Here is a 15,701-nt window from a genome sequence, read left to right on the forward strand (position 1 = left end):
ACGGAGAGACCTTCACAGTCACTTACACACAAACCTAACGTGAAAATGCTTGTAGGATTCGTCTCCATCCCTTTGTGTAAGTGAATGTGAAGCAGAGTAAAGTTTGCGTAGAGCGAGGGGATAAAAGGCTCCCATAGTCGCTTAATCACCGTCTGGCTTTCCCTGACATCAATCACACTCACTCTACCTACCATCTGAGAAGGCTGGGATTTGTCTTGCGAAACAAACCATAGCTCTAACACCAAGTCAGTGATTGGAGCAATAGAGGAGAGTAAGTGAGGCTTAACACCCTCAGCGCCATTGGCAAAAATCACAGTTCAGAAGAGATCCTCCACGACAGATTTTTCTCTCACATCATGACCAGAATGTGAGGCATTTAGTTTCAGGTGTTTATTTAACGCTTACAACGTTAGGTCACTTAAACAACAACAAGGGGAGATTGAAATGAATGACGTGTAACTTTGCGAAAGTTGCTTTTAAAAAGAGGTGTTGTGCTAATTGTGTTGGTCTGTCATTTTTGGGTGCTCTGTATAAAACAATCTGCCTTAAGGTTGACATTTGTTGTTTTTATTTGAAGTGTTTGTCAACCCAAATGACATTTCCAAATGAAGCAACCAACACCTACTGGTAAAGCACAAGCCGTCAAACTTCTTCACAGTCAGCTAAGCTAAATAAGTACATCAATTCTCTTTTTCAACCACTGTACTTTTTTCCGTACAAGTCTGAGAGAGAACCTTGTTGAAACGACCTTGCAGACTAAATAAAACATAATCCCGGAAAATCCATTCCTTTTAGACTCACAGAGAAAGGTTAGGTGGACCAGACGATAGGGGTTGGATTAAACTGGGCTCCCGCTCTGTCAGTCAGTCAGTCCCCAAGGGGCCAGGGCACAGTGTCTGCCTTGCCGAGGCTCATTGGAGAAACCGAAAAGTGTACTGTGAAGCTCCAATAATCTTTACATCATAGTGGTGTCAATGCAGAGCTTCTCTCACAGCTCCCATATAAAATCACATACACTGACTGGCCTTAATGCTCCTTCACCTCAGACATGCGCGCAGACAAGATGAAATCTCAAACATAATAACAAGGTTACAAAGATGAAAATAAACTTGACATTTCTCTGTGTGGTGAAATATTTCTAAATGAAAGTTGTCTTGTTCAGGAGACAGTAGCGACAGAATTATTACTGAGTTTGTAAAAATAATCCCTTACTTTCATCCTTACTTCCTTTCAGTTGGTGCATTTGCTTTATTTGTTTCTCTAGCATGTCACTGCTTTGATAAATGTCTTCTTGTCTCTGCCTACGTTCTGTGGTTCATAGCTACGCTCACGGATCCAAAACTACATCATACAAACCATCTCCCTGGCTGGAACACAAGTAACAAATAACGCAAAATGTGTTTTCTCATGGCCACATGTAGCTCATTAAGCAACAGACAGACATGTTGTTGTTTGTTTCTGACAGAACATTACAGTACAGCCTCCTGGGATTCTACATCCAGGCATTTCATGATGATGTCATAGAACGTAGAGCAGCTGCGGTGCCTATTGGTCCAAAGGAGACAGACATGTTATGTGAAAGCAACATCTGTGCTGAAAGGTCAGGGTTGTGAATTTTTGCTGTTTAATCTTGCCCCTGTGACGTCAATGCACTCCATTTCACTCTGAAAACAAACAAAAAGTGCAATAAACTGAATCATGCTTGCGGCTGTTTTTAAGTCGTATTGCAGCAACTGAAATGGTTTTTATCCATGTACTCTGCATAGATCTACTCGTCAATGTGATCATGTGACCATGTATCCATACATCTACAGTAATTAACCAGTTATACATCTTGAGTTTATTTCATGGTCCTTATGAGGAACTTATGAGTTGTAATACCGGACATAATCTTTATCTAATGGAATCTCATCACTCAATGATTAATACCTAAATAATGTCCAAAACGTCACTAGCCGACTGTGGAATGTGGAGTGACGTGAGAATAACAGCATTAGTCCCCACTCTGATATGACACACAGACTCACTCAAGCTATTCCAAGGAATGTGTGATTTTTCTGATAATTACTTTATTGACGGAATATGTCCTTACTATGATTGTGTTGTTGTCTCACCTACTGTAGCTATCTTAAGATGAATGCACTAATTGTAAGTCGCTCTGGATAAGAACATCTGCTAAATGACTAAAATGTCAATTTAAAAAAGCAAAATGTTGTGCACAAGTGATTGCCATTGACATGTATGGCCTCGTAAGTAGTTATGACAGCTTATGATAACCATCAACTGTGTTTATGACAATAGCTTCAAGTCAAATGGGACCTGAGAGAGGACAGGATCTATTTCCTCATTCTCATTCATCACCAAAAATATATCAACACACTACACACAGATGCATAGATGCATGTACGCACACACACACACGCACACACATGCTCACACCCACACGTTATGTTCTTCTATCCTCGTGGGAACCAAACATGTATTTCCATTCAAAATTCTATTTTCCCTAACTCCAAACCTTAACACTTACCTTAACCCTAACACTTACCCTAACCCTAATCATTACCATAACTTTAACCAAACTTGTTATGGCTGCAATCCCAATACCGGGATCGATATGACAACTACCAGTGAAAATAGGGGGGCAGCATGATGCTGCAGCCGCCATGTTTCACTGTAGGGATGGTTCCAGGTTTCCTCCAGATGTGACACTTGGCATTCAGGCCAAAAGGTTCAATCTTGGTGTCTTCAGACCAGAGAATCTTGTTTCTCATGGTCTGAGAGTCTTTAGGTGCATTTTGGCGAACTTCATGCGGGCTGTCATGTGCCTTTTACTGAGGAGTGGCTTCCGTCTGGCTGGTGGAGTGCTGCAGAGATGGTTGTCCTTCTGGAAAGTTCTCTCAGGATGCACTTGAGCTCAATTTCGAGTCTCATAACAAAGGGGCTGAATACTTATGTAAATAAGGTATATCTGTTTTTTATTTGTAATATATTTGCAAACAATTAAAAAAAAAAGTTTTTGATTTGTCACTATGGGGAATTGTGTGTAGATTAATACATTTTAGAATGTAACATAACAAAATGTGGAAAAAGCCAAGGGGACTGAATACTTTCCAAAGTCATTGTAAATGTCAGAGTCAGGGAGGGAAAGATGGAGGACAGGCAGGTCATTTATCCCCTGCCTGTTGTACGAGACACTGCCTGACGGCCCAGTCACTTCCATTCCCCTTGACAGACTGATCCTGCATAGTGAACCCAATGAAGTGCATTCATCTTAAGATAGCTCGATGAGACAAGAACATATTTCAATTGTAGCAAGTACATATTCCCTCAATAAAGTAGTTATCAGCAAAGTCACATGTTCATTGGAATAGCTTGAATGAGAATAACTACTTAGTTTCTGTAGATGTACAGCTACATGGGCACATGGTCAAATGGAATGATATTTCAGTATCTGATAAATATAGAGTTGTCTCTATAACAGCTGCAGTCACTTCCATTCCTTTGGGACAGCCTGACCCAACCCATTCACACTGACAATAACATCTGCATCCCTATGTTTCTTCTCTTAGATCACATTCTAGTTTTTATTGAACCCTTATTTTATCAGGTTAGTTGACTGAGAACACATTGTCATTTACATCAACAACCTGGGGGATAGTTACAGGGAAGAGGAGAGGGGACGAATGAGCCAATTGGAAGCTGGGGGGATGATTAGGTGGCCATGATGGTATGAGGGCCTGACTGTTTAGCCAGGACACCAGGCTTAATACCCCTACTCTTACAATAAGTGCCATAGGATCTTTTGTGACCACAGAGAGCCAAGACACCTGTTTAACGTCCCATCGGAAAGACGGCACCCAGTCACTGCCCTGGGGCATTGGGATATTATTTTGGACCTGAGAAAAGAGTGCCTCCCACTGGCCCTCCAACACCACTTCCAGCAGCATCTAGTGTCCCAACCAGGGACCAACCCAGAGGCAATCTTCAGAGGCAATCCAGATGCGGGTTGCAGTGTGGTATGCTACTGGCCTGTCAAAGATCTTAGAAAATCTTGGCTACTTTTGGAATATGGCTTGGGTTCATAACAACATGTAGACCCTGTTTATTTAGACATTCTATAAATTGGACACTGTGACAACCTCACGAGCTTCAATGCCATACAGCACTCCTTCCGTGGCCTCCAACTGCTCTTAAACTCGGTAAAACCAAATGCATGCTTTTCAATCGCTGCCTGGACAATAGCATCACCACCCTGGATGGTTCCAACCTTGAATATGTGGACATCTATAAGTACCTAGGTGTCTGGCTAGACTGCAAACTCTCCTTCCAGACTCACATCAAACATCTCCAATCAAAAATCAAATCCAGAGTGGATCACAGCCTCCTTCACTCACGCTGGACAGTAAAACTGGGTGGGGATGTCATCTACAAAATGGCTTCCAACACTCTACTCAGCAAACTGGATGCAGTCTATCACAGTGCCATCCGTTTTGTCACTAAAGCAGTTTACCACCCACCACTGCGACTTGTATGCTCTAGTCGGCTGGCCCTCACTACATAAGACCCACTGGCTCCAGGTCATCTACAAGTCCATGCTAGGTAAAGATCTCAGTTCACTGTTGTCCAGACGCGCTCCAGCAGGTGTATCTCCTGATCATTGAACCTCATTTGGGTCGTTCCAGTACTCTGCATGCCTGTGACTCTGCAAAGACGCTGAAGTTGGAGACTTTTACCACTTCAAACATCAGGCCTGCAGCTAACCTCGCTGCAGCTGCTAGTCTATAGGTAAATAGCTCACCCTTTTTCACCTACCTCATTCCCATACTGTTTTTATACTGTTTTTATTTATTTACTTTTCTGCTCTTTTGACACCAATATCTCTACCTGTACATGCCCATCTGATCATTTATCACTCCAGTGTTAATCTGCAAAATTGTATTATTAGCCTACCTCCTCATGCCTTTTGCACACATTGTATATAGACTGCCCATTTTTTCTACTGTTTATTGACTTGCTAATTGTTTACTCCATGTGTAACTCTGTGTTGTCTGTTCACAATATCTTGATATTGTAGTTGCAAATGAGAACTTGTTCTCAACTAGCCTACCTGGTTAAATAAAGGTGAAATAAAAAAATAAAAAAAAATATGCATTGTGAACACATTGGGGATAATGAATTCACCTCAGATATCCCTTTAAACTTGGCCAATGTTTATAAGGACATATTTTTGTTTCATTTGGCACACTGTTAACTGACTTCATGTATAGTTCACGTTATTGGCTTAGCTAATCAAGGACTATTTCTCTGCTATGTGTTAGATTGTGAGTCATAGCCTTTAATGCATGTCTATCAGTCCAAAACTAACGCAAGACACTTGCTGTCACACTTTCAGATATGTGATCAAAGAATGGAATGACACAGCTTTCATCTCTTTTTCACATTGAATAAAATAAACATCTACACTCCCATTTCATGCAGGTTTTGACACTTGAAGTGGTAAATTGTTTGAAGTTTTGGGACGATGAAGTTGTTTACAACTTTCATGAATTTCACCTATCAGTTGTGGTTTTAGCGAAGTAAGAAGGCTTTTCAAACTACTAGCTCAGTGGTTCTCAGTCCTGGTCCTGGGGACCCATTTCAGTTTTTGCCCTAGCATTACACACATTCAAATCATCAAAGATCGATGATGAGTTGATCATTTGAATCAGCTGTGTAGTGCTAGTGCAAAAACTACAACGTGTCCCCCTTTTCGGTCCCCAGGACCAGGTTTGAGATACACTGTACTAGCTGATTAAACTCCTCAATTAGACATGTATTGGTAAGGTCTGAGCAGATACAATATATCTTCACCAAGCTTGGAAATCAAAGATACAGCACATTATGTTTGTACATCAGAATAATGATATGACGGTGGATTTGTCCTGGAGCGCATAGTCTCTAGAATAATCTTTACCCTTTACTCTGTCTGTTGAATGCCAAAGAAACTACATGCTAACAACATGCTGAGGTCACATAGCCTCAGTTGGGCCTATATGAAGTCAACTACTGTACATCCTTTTAACCTCAGGAGAAGCATTATGAAACGTGATGTGTGTAGAAATACCTAGCCAGTGTGATATGGCTGCCTAGAGGATCCAGACAGCATAGATTAGAACATACAATAGGTAAACAAGTCCAGCCTGTCTGACATCACCGTGGTGCCAGTAACTAGGTCTACTCTCGACCCCTGGGTGCGCGGGCAATAAGCGCAGGCCTTTGCCGTCTCACCGCGCTGCAGATTTGATTTCCCCCTTGCCGTGGAGCCCGGGCGTGGGCGGGCGCTACAGAGGTGTTAAGCGCTCTGTCACTCCTGGCCTCACACCCCATCAATCCTGCCATAGCTCATTGCCATAGTTCATCTGGAACCCAAACTGTGAAACGGTTGGTAATGCTGCCTTATCAGACTTTGATTATCTTTAATAGTCGCCCTACGCTGAGCATGAAATGATGTGGGGCACAGAGCAGGTTTGGAGATTCTTATTTCATTAGTCATAAACAACAATAAGACAGACAACACCAAAGTACTTTAGATCACAGGAAGGAAGATGGAAACAGTGCAGGAATATTCCCACCTGGCTCGTATTCACTAGAACTGTAACCGATACAGGGACTATATGAACTTGTAGATTATGGATTAAAACATTCTAAAAACCTGGGGCCAGCCCAGCAGGGGAGCATAGTAATAAGCAGCATATCATATGCATGAGGTGAACTTCAGGTCTGGAGAAAATGAAACACTGTGGTATTTGATTTACTTCAAGGGAGTTAGCAAGTTTGCAGGTAAAACCAAAGCTCATAATTTTCTAAGTTACAAAAGAACTGTAAACTTGTGCTAGAATAGAGATGTCACGTGTATTTGCCATATGTTGTGACAGTTATTTTCGACATGTGAACTGACTCTGATGATGCCTGTTCAACACCTTTCCTTCAACAACCCCCTCCATGTCACATAATATTGACAGACATTTCTTTTAGCACAGGTAGATGCTTCTCGTTTTTAGAATATGATGTCTATGCACTGTAGTCGTGTAAACAACAATATTGCATAAACCTTGCTATCGGTGCTTTGACGGAATCTGGCCTGTAGTTTGAATCTGTACGTGATTTTATTTTTTATATTATTTTATTTCACCTTTATTTAACCAGGTAGGCAAGTTGAGAAAAAGTTCTCATTTACAATTGCGACCTGGCCAAGATAAAGCAAAGCAGTTTGACAGATACAACGACACAGAGTTACACATGGAGTAAAACAAACATAGGAGAGGCGGCCAAAGAAAGAATTGGTTTTGGGGGTGACTAGAGAGATATACCTGCTGGAGCGTGTGCTACAGGTGGGAGATGCTATGGTGACCAGCGAGGTGAGATAAGGGGGGACTTTACCTAGCAGGGTCTTGTAGATGACATGGAGCCAGTGGGTTTGGCGACGAGTATGAAGCGAGGGCCAGCCAACGAGAGCGTACAGGTCACAATGGTGGGTAGTATATGGGGCTTTGGTGACAAAACGGATTGCACTGTGATAGACTGCATCCAATTTGTTGAGTAGGGTATTGGAGGCTATTTTGTAAATGACATCGCCAAAGTCGAGGATTGGTAGGATGGTCAGTTTTACAAGGGTATGTTTGGCAGCATGAGTGAAGGATGCTTTGTTGCGAAATAGGAAGCCAATTCTAGATTTAACTTTGGATTGGAGATGTTTGATATGGGTCTGGAAGGAGAGTTTACAGTCTAACCAGACACCTAAGTATTTGTAGTTGTCGATGATGAGACGTGGACGTCAGGTATTTGGACGGGTAGTGTACTTGTCAATCAACTGTCGCCATGGCGCCAATATATAAATATACACAAGACCAAGCCACTATGAAATCATATTAAAAGTTTATCAGGGCTAATTATATAATAATTCAAATGTGCATGTTTGGCATCCAAACAGCAAGCCCAAAAGGTGTAAATTCTGCCTCTCCCCAGTGTCTGTCCATAATAAGCAGCAGCTGATGCTTACTTTCCATCCTCCTCTTTTTGAGGACACATTTTTCATGAAATGTTCAACTGGGAAAATTCTGAAATTCCCAGAGAACAAGATGGAATTACATACGTTTGAGATGGTTGCATATAAATAGATGTATTGTAGATGCTGTTGACAGCATTTTTCACATTTTTACTCTGAAGTGCTAACTGTGTATTGGGATCTTGTTTTTGTTCTTTAGCTCATCATGACAAACTATGGATCGTCCAAGTAATATAATATAATAATATATGCCAGCAAGTCATTCAGCATGGCATACAAGTAGTCCGGGGAGAACCCACTACCCTGGCGTTCAAGCGCCATGTTTACAGAAGGACCACAAGTCATTCAGCAAGTCATTCAGCATGGAAGAGCAGCATCAACTGTTTTCTGACTATCACCCTAAGCATAAACATTCAAAAACACCAGCTGTTCATCAATTATTAAATGGATCAATATGTGTTTGTGTTGTCGTTATGTGTGTGTGTGTGTGTGTGTGTGTGTGTGTAGTGAATGTGTGTGTGTGTGTGTGTGTGTGTGTGTGTGTGTGTGTGTGTGTGTGTGTGTGTAGTGAATGTGTGTGTGTGTGTGTGTGTGTGTGTGTGTGTGTGTGTGTGTGTGTGTGTGTGTGTGTGTGTGTGTGTGTGTGTGTGTGTGTGTGTGTGTGTGTGTGTGTGTGTGTGTGTGTGTGTGTGTGTGTGTGTGTAGTGAATGTGTATACAGTGCATTTGGAAAGTATTTAGACCCATTGAATTTTTCCACATTTTTTACGTTACAACCTTATTATAATTTATTTTTATTCCCTCATCAATTTACACAAAACAGATTTTAAAAAACATTTATGCAAATGTATACAACAACAAAAATATACACTACCGTTCAAAAGTTTGGGGTCACTTAGAATTGTCCATTTAAAAAAAAGAAAAGCATAAAAAATGGCCATTAAAATAGCATCAAATTGATCAGCAATACAGTGTAGACATTGTTAATGTTGTAAATGACTTTTGTAGCTGGAAACGGCAGATTTTTTTATGCAATATCTACATAGGCATACAGAGGCCCATTATCAGGCCAGCATCCCAGAGTCGCCTCTTCACTGTTGACGTTGAGACTGGTGTTTTGTGGGTACTATTTAATGAAGCTGCCATTTGAGGACTTGTGAGGTGTCTGTTTCTCAAACTAGACACTCAAATGTACTTGTCCTCTTGCTCAGTTGTGCACCATCCCCACAGGATGGTAGTCTTGGGGTGATGAGAGGTGTTGAGTTTGTGCCATACATAGCATTTTCCTTGATGGCCAAAAAGCTCAATTTTAGCCTCATCAGACCAGAGTTCCTTCTTCCATATGTTTGGGCAGTCTCCCACATGCCTTTTGGCAAACACCAAACGTGTTTGTTTGTTTTTTCTTTATGCAATGGCTTTTTTTCTGGCCACTCTAGCGTAATGCCCAGCTCTGTGGAGTTTACGGCTTAAAGTGGTGCTATGGACAAATACTCCAATTTCCGCTGTGGAACTTTGCAGCTCCTTCGGGGTTATCTTTGGTCCCTTTCTCGCCTCTCTGATTAATGCCCTCCTTGCCATGTCCGTGAGTTTTGATGGGCGGCCCTCTCTTGGCAGGTTTGTTGTGGTGCCATATTCTTTCCATGTTTTAATAATGGATAAATAATGGTGCTCTGTGGGATGTTCAAAGTTTCGGATATTTTTTTATAACCCAACCCTGATCTGTACTTCTCCACAACTTTGTCCCTGAGCTGTTTGGAGAGCTCCTTGGTCTTCATGGTGCCGCTTGCTTGGTGGTGCCCCTTGCTTAGTGGTGTTGCAGACTCTGGGGCTTTTTAGAACAGGTGTATATATACTGAGATCGTGTGACACTTAGATTGCACACAGGTGGAATTTATTTATCCAATTATGTGACTTCTGAAGGTAATTGGTTGCACCAGATCTTATTTAGGTGCTTCATAGCAAAGGGGGTGAATACATATGCACGCACCACTTTTCCGTTTAGTAATTTTTTTTCACCAATTTGGACTATTTTGTGTATGTCCATTAGAAGAATTTCAAATAAAAATCCATTTAAATTACAGGTTGTACTGCAACAAAATAGGAGAAATGCCAAGGGGCATGAATACTTTTGCAAGGCACTATACATGTATCACATTTACATAAGTATTCAGACCCTTTACTCAGTACTTTGTTGAAGCAACTTTGGCAGTGATTACAGCCTTGAATCTTCTTGGGTAAGCTTGGCACACCTGCATTTGGGGAGTTTCACCCATTCTACAGATCCTCTCAAGCTCTGTCAGGTTGGGCTCAGGCTGGGCTCATGCTGGGCCATTCAAGGACATTCAGGGACTTGTCCTGAAGCAACTCCTGTGTTGTCTTGATTGTGTGCTTAGGGTTGTTGTCCTGTTGGAAGGTGAACATTCACCCCAGTCTGAGGTCCTGAGCTCTCTGGAGCAGGTTTTAATCAAGGATCTCTCTGTACTTTGTTCCGTTCATCTTTCCCTCGATCCTGACTAGTCTCCCAGTCCCTGCTGCTGAAAAACACCCTCATATGCTTCACCATATGGATGGTGCCAGGTTTCCTTCACACATGATGTTTGGCATTCCTGGCCAAAGAGTTCAATCTTGGTTTCATCAGACCAGAGAATCTGTTTCTCAAGGTCTGAGAGTCTTTAGGTGCCTTTTGGCAAACTCCAAGTGGGCTGTCATGTGCCTTTTACTGAGGAGTGGCTTCCATCTGGCCACGCTACCATAAATACTTGATTGGTGCAGTGCTGCAGAGATGGTTTTCCTTCTGAAAAATCAATAACGTAACAAAATGTGGAAAAAGTCCAGGGGTCTGAATACTTTCCCGAATGCACTTTGTTTGTGTGGGTTTTGTGTGAGTTCAGCGTGTGTATATAGTGTGTTTATAGTCTAGTGAGTAGTCAGTGCAGCCAGCAAACACTTTTGGAAAACATTTGGAAATCACAATAAATGTGGAATAGTTTAAGATCTCATGGAGCTCGAAGTTAGTTTAGGTTCAGTTAGGTTCATTTAACTGTTGTGGCCCATTGAGTGCTTTAGGAGAGTGGGAAACTTCTGTTTACAGGTGAAAGCATCATGCCTGGCTCTCACGGTGGATGAGCAGAAGACTACCATCTGGATTTTGGTCAGGGGGGTCCATAAATACATCAACATGAAAAGCACTACCAATGCTCACTGCTGTGACACTGAATAACATATGATATCTCTGGTGCTCCAGAGTCCTCCCCTACTGTGTCCATGTCTTCTGGGGGAAATGAGCAATCTATTATCCATGTGTTTATCATACTGTACGATCTCTGCCTATGTTATGGTGGTATATTGATTATGAGAGTGGCTGGTGCATCCCGTCTCCTACTATTAAACTGATGTTGTTTTAGAGTGTCTGATGCATCCCATCTCCTACTATTAATCTGATGTTGTTTAAGAGTGTCTGATGCATCCCATCTCCTACTATTAATCTGATGTTGTTTTAGAGTGTCTGATGCATCCCATCTCCTACTATTAATCTGATGTTGTTTTAGAGTGTCTGATGCATCCCGTCTCCTACTATTAATCTGATGTTGTTTTAGAGTGTCTGATGCATCCCATCTCCTACTATTAATCTGATGTTGTTTTAGTGTCTGATGCATCCCGTCTCCTACTATTAATCTGATGTTGTTTTAGTGTCTGATGCATCCCATCTCCTACTATTAATCTGATGTTGTTTTAGTGTCTGATGCATCCCATCTCCTACTATTAATCTGATGTTGTTTTAGAGTGTCTGATGCATCCCATCTCCTACTATTAATCTGATGTTGTTTTAGAGTGTCTGATGCATCCCATCTCCTACTATTAATCTGATGTTGTTTTAGTGTCTGATGCATCCCGTCTCCTACTATTAATCTGATGTTGTTTAAGAGTGTCTGGTGCATCCCGTCTCCTACTATTAAACTGATGTTGTTTTAGAGTGTCTGATGCATCCCGTCTCCTACTATTAAACTGATGTTGTTTTAGAGTGTCTGATGCATCCCATCTCCTACTATTAATCTGATGTTGTTTTAGTGTCTGATGCATCCCATCTCCTACTATTAATCTGATGTTGTTTTAGAGTGTCTGATGCATCCCATCTCCTACTATTAATCTGATGTTGTTTTAGTGTCTGATGCATCCCATCTCCTACTATTAATCTGATGTTGTTTAAGAGTGTCTGATGCATCCCATCTCCTACTATTAATCTGATGTTGTTTTAGAGTGTCTGATGCATCCCATCTCCTACTATTAATCTGATGTTGTTTTAGAGTGTCTGATGCATCCCATCTCCTACTATTAATCTGATGTTGTTTTAGAGTGTCTGATGCATCCCATCTCCTACTATTAATCTGATGTTGTTTTAGTGTCTGATGCATCCCATCTCCTACTATTAATCTGATGTTGTTTTAGTGTCTGATGCATCCCATCTCCTACTATTAATCTGATGTTGTTTTAGAGTGTCTGATGCATCCCGTCTCCTACTATTAATCTGATGTTGTTTTAGAGTGTCTGATGCATGTCTCCTACTATTAATCTGATGTTGTTTTAGTGTCTGATGCATCCCATCTCCTACTATTAATCTGATGTTGTTTTAGAGTGTCTGATGCATGTCTCCTACTATTAAACTGATGTTGTTTTAGTGTCTGATGCATCCCATCTCCTACTATTAATCTGATGTTGTTTTAGAGTGTCTGATGCATCCCGTCTCCTACTATTAATCTGATGTTGTTTTAGAGTGTCTGATGCATCCCATCTCCTACCTGATGTTGTTTTAGAGTGTCTGATGCATCCCATCTCCTACTATTAATCTGATGTTGTTTTAGAGTGTCTGATGCATCCCATCTCCTACCTGATGTTGTTTTAGAGTGTCTGATGCATCCCATCTCCTACTATTAATCTGATGTTGTTTTAGAGTGTCTGATGCATCCCATCTCCTACTATTAATCTGATGTTGTTTTAGAGTGTCTGATGCATCCCGTCTCCTACTATTAATCTGATGTTGTTTTAGAGTGTCTGATGCATCCCATCTCCTACTATTAATCTGATGTTGTTTTAGAGTGTCTGATGCATCCCGTCTCCTACTATTAATCTGATGTTGTTTTAGAGTGTCTGATGCATCCCATCTCCTACCTGATGTTGTTTTAGAGTGTCTGATGCATCCCATCTCCTACCTGATGTTGTTTTAGTGTCTGATAATCTCCTACCTGATGTTGTTTTAGAGTGTCTGATGCATCCTATCTCTACCTGATGTTGTTTTGATGTTGTTTACCTCATGTTGTTTTAGAGTGTCTGATGCATCCCATCTCCTACCTGATGTTGTTTTAGAGTGTCTGATGCATCCCATCTCCTACCTGATGTTGTTTTAGAGTGTCTGATGCATCCCATCTCCTACCTGATGTTGTTTTAGAGTGTCTGATGCATCCTATCTCCTACCTGATGTTGTTTTAGAGTGTCTGATGCATCCCATCTCCTACCTGATGTTGTTTTAGAGTGTCTGATGCATCCTATCTCCTACCTGATGTTGTTTTAGAGTGTCTGATGCATCATATCTCCTACCTGATGTTGTTTTAGAGTGTCTGATGCATCCCATCTCCTACCTGATGTTGTTTTAGAGTGTCTGATGCATCATATCTCCTACCTGATGTTGTTTTCTTCAACCCAAGTTGCCACTTGTTCAATTTGTGTATATATACACTGTCGTTCAAAAGTTTGGGGTCACTTAGACAAGTTTTTGAAAGAAAAGCAATGTTTGGTCCATTAAAACAACATCAAATTGATCAGAAATACAATGTAGACATTGTTAATGTTGTTAATGATTATTGTAGCTGGAAACGGCAGATTTTTAATTGCATATCTACATAGGTGTACAGAGGCCCATTATCAGCAACCATCACTCTTCACCCTGTGTTCCAATGGCACGTTGTGTAAGCTAATCCAAGTTTATCATTTTAAATGGCTAATTGATCATTAGAAAACCCTTTTGCAATTATGTTAGCACAGCTGAAAACTGTTGTCCTGATTAAAGAAGCAATAAAACTGACCTTCTTTAGACCAGTTGAGTTTCTGGAGCATCAGCATTTGTGGGTTTGATTACAGGCTCAAAATGTCCAGAAACAAAGAACTTTCTTCCGAAACTCGTCAGTCTATTCTTGTTCAGAGAAATTAAGGAAAGTCCATGCGAGAAATTTCCAAGAAACTGAAGATCTCATACAACGCTGTGTACTACTCCCTTCAAGGAACAGCGCTAACTGGCTCTAACCAGAATAGAAAGAGGAGAGGGAGGCCCCGGTACACAACTGAGCAAGAGGACAAGTACATTAGAGTGTCTAGTTTGAGAAACAGACGCCTCACAAGTCCTCAACTGGCAGCTTCATTAAATAGTACCCGCGAAACACCAGTCTCAACGTCAACAGTGACGAGGCGACTCTGAGAGGCTGGCCTTCAGTTCTTTATTTTGCCATGCCTAGATACAGCACACCTTCCATCTCCGCTCAGAGTCAGGATAGTCAAATCAATAGTAATTACTGCTGAATGATCAAGTTGAACTCATTATGTACAATGACCCAAGCTGCTAGACTTTAGATAAAGCCTTCTCCATTGGCTTTCAATCTCCACACATGACTAGAGTCTCAAGCTCAAATCTCTCCTCAGTTGTACTTCTTTTCACACCCTCTATTTGCTTCAGTCTGCCTTTTGAAGTCTGTGATATTTAACTTCATGATCAGGGTGGTTGTGTTGGGGAAAGATAATGCAGAAGTAGGGCTACATTTTGGAAACCTAACAGAAATTATATAGCCTATGTGTTACCCGCAAAGCCTAAATTCGGGTGGCAGATAGCTTAGCAGCTAAGAGCGTTGGGCCAGTAAACGAAAGGTCGCTGGATCAAATTGCCGAGTCGACTTGGTGAAAATCTGCCGATGTGCCCTTGAGCAAGGCACTTAGGCCTTATTTCTCATGTAAGTTACCATTTAAACAGCCTGTGTCCACCCTATCGACAAGGGGAGATGCCCTGTGGAAGGGCTCTTCCTGTTCATTCTAAGCATGTGTCGTTGTGTCTGCCTCCAATGTAAAATGCATTTCTGATCTCCACACCAAATTACTTCTTTACTTATTTTAGGATTAAGGAAGTGTGTAGTTCGCATTCTTTAGGCATTTTGTGCTCTGTTTTATACCCCTCGTTCCCAGCTCAAATGTACTGTAAGCTGCTTGCGTTCAGTTACAGTGAGAGTGGCTCTTGGTGCTTAACCTCTTCCTTTAGCCAAGCCAATCTGTGTAAACAGGGATTAATTACCCAAGCTTATTGTCAAGATAGCCCTCCATAACCACAGAGAGTAGATAAGCACGCGCTGCACGCATAATAGTCTGGGGAGAAATGAGGACATGGTGGGTTCACTTACGTAGGTACGCTGCTTTCAGAAAGTATTCACGTCCACATTGTGTTGTGTTACAGCCTGAATTTAAAATGGATTCAAATTAGATTTTGTGTCACTGGTCTACACACAATACCCCATAATGTCACAGTGAAATTATGTTTTAGACATTTGGACAAAAATGAAATTCTGAAACGTCTTGAGTCAATAAGTATTCAATGTGCTTAACCAGTCACATAATAAGTTGCA

Source organism: Oncorhynchus keta, chromosome 11 (assembly GCF_023373465.1).
Source record: "Oncorhynchus keta strain PuntledgeMale-10-30-2019 chromosome 11, Oket_V2, whole genome shotgun sequence".
NCBI classification, from domain to species: Eukaryota; Metazoa; Chordata; class Actinopteri; order Salmoniformes; family Salmonidae; genus Oncorhynchus; species Oncorhynchus keta.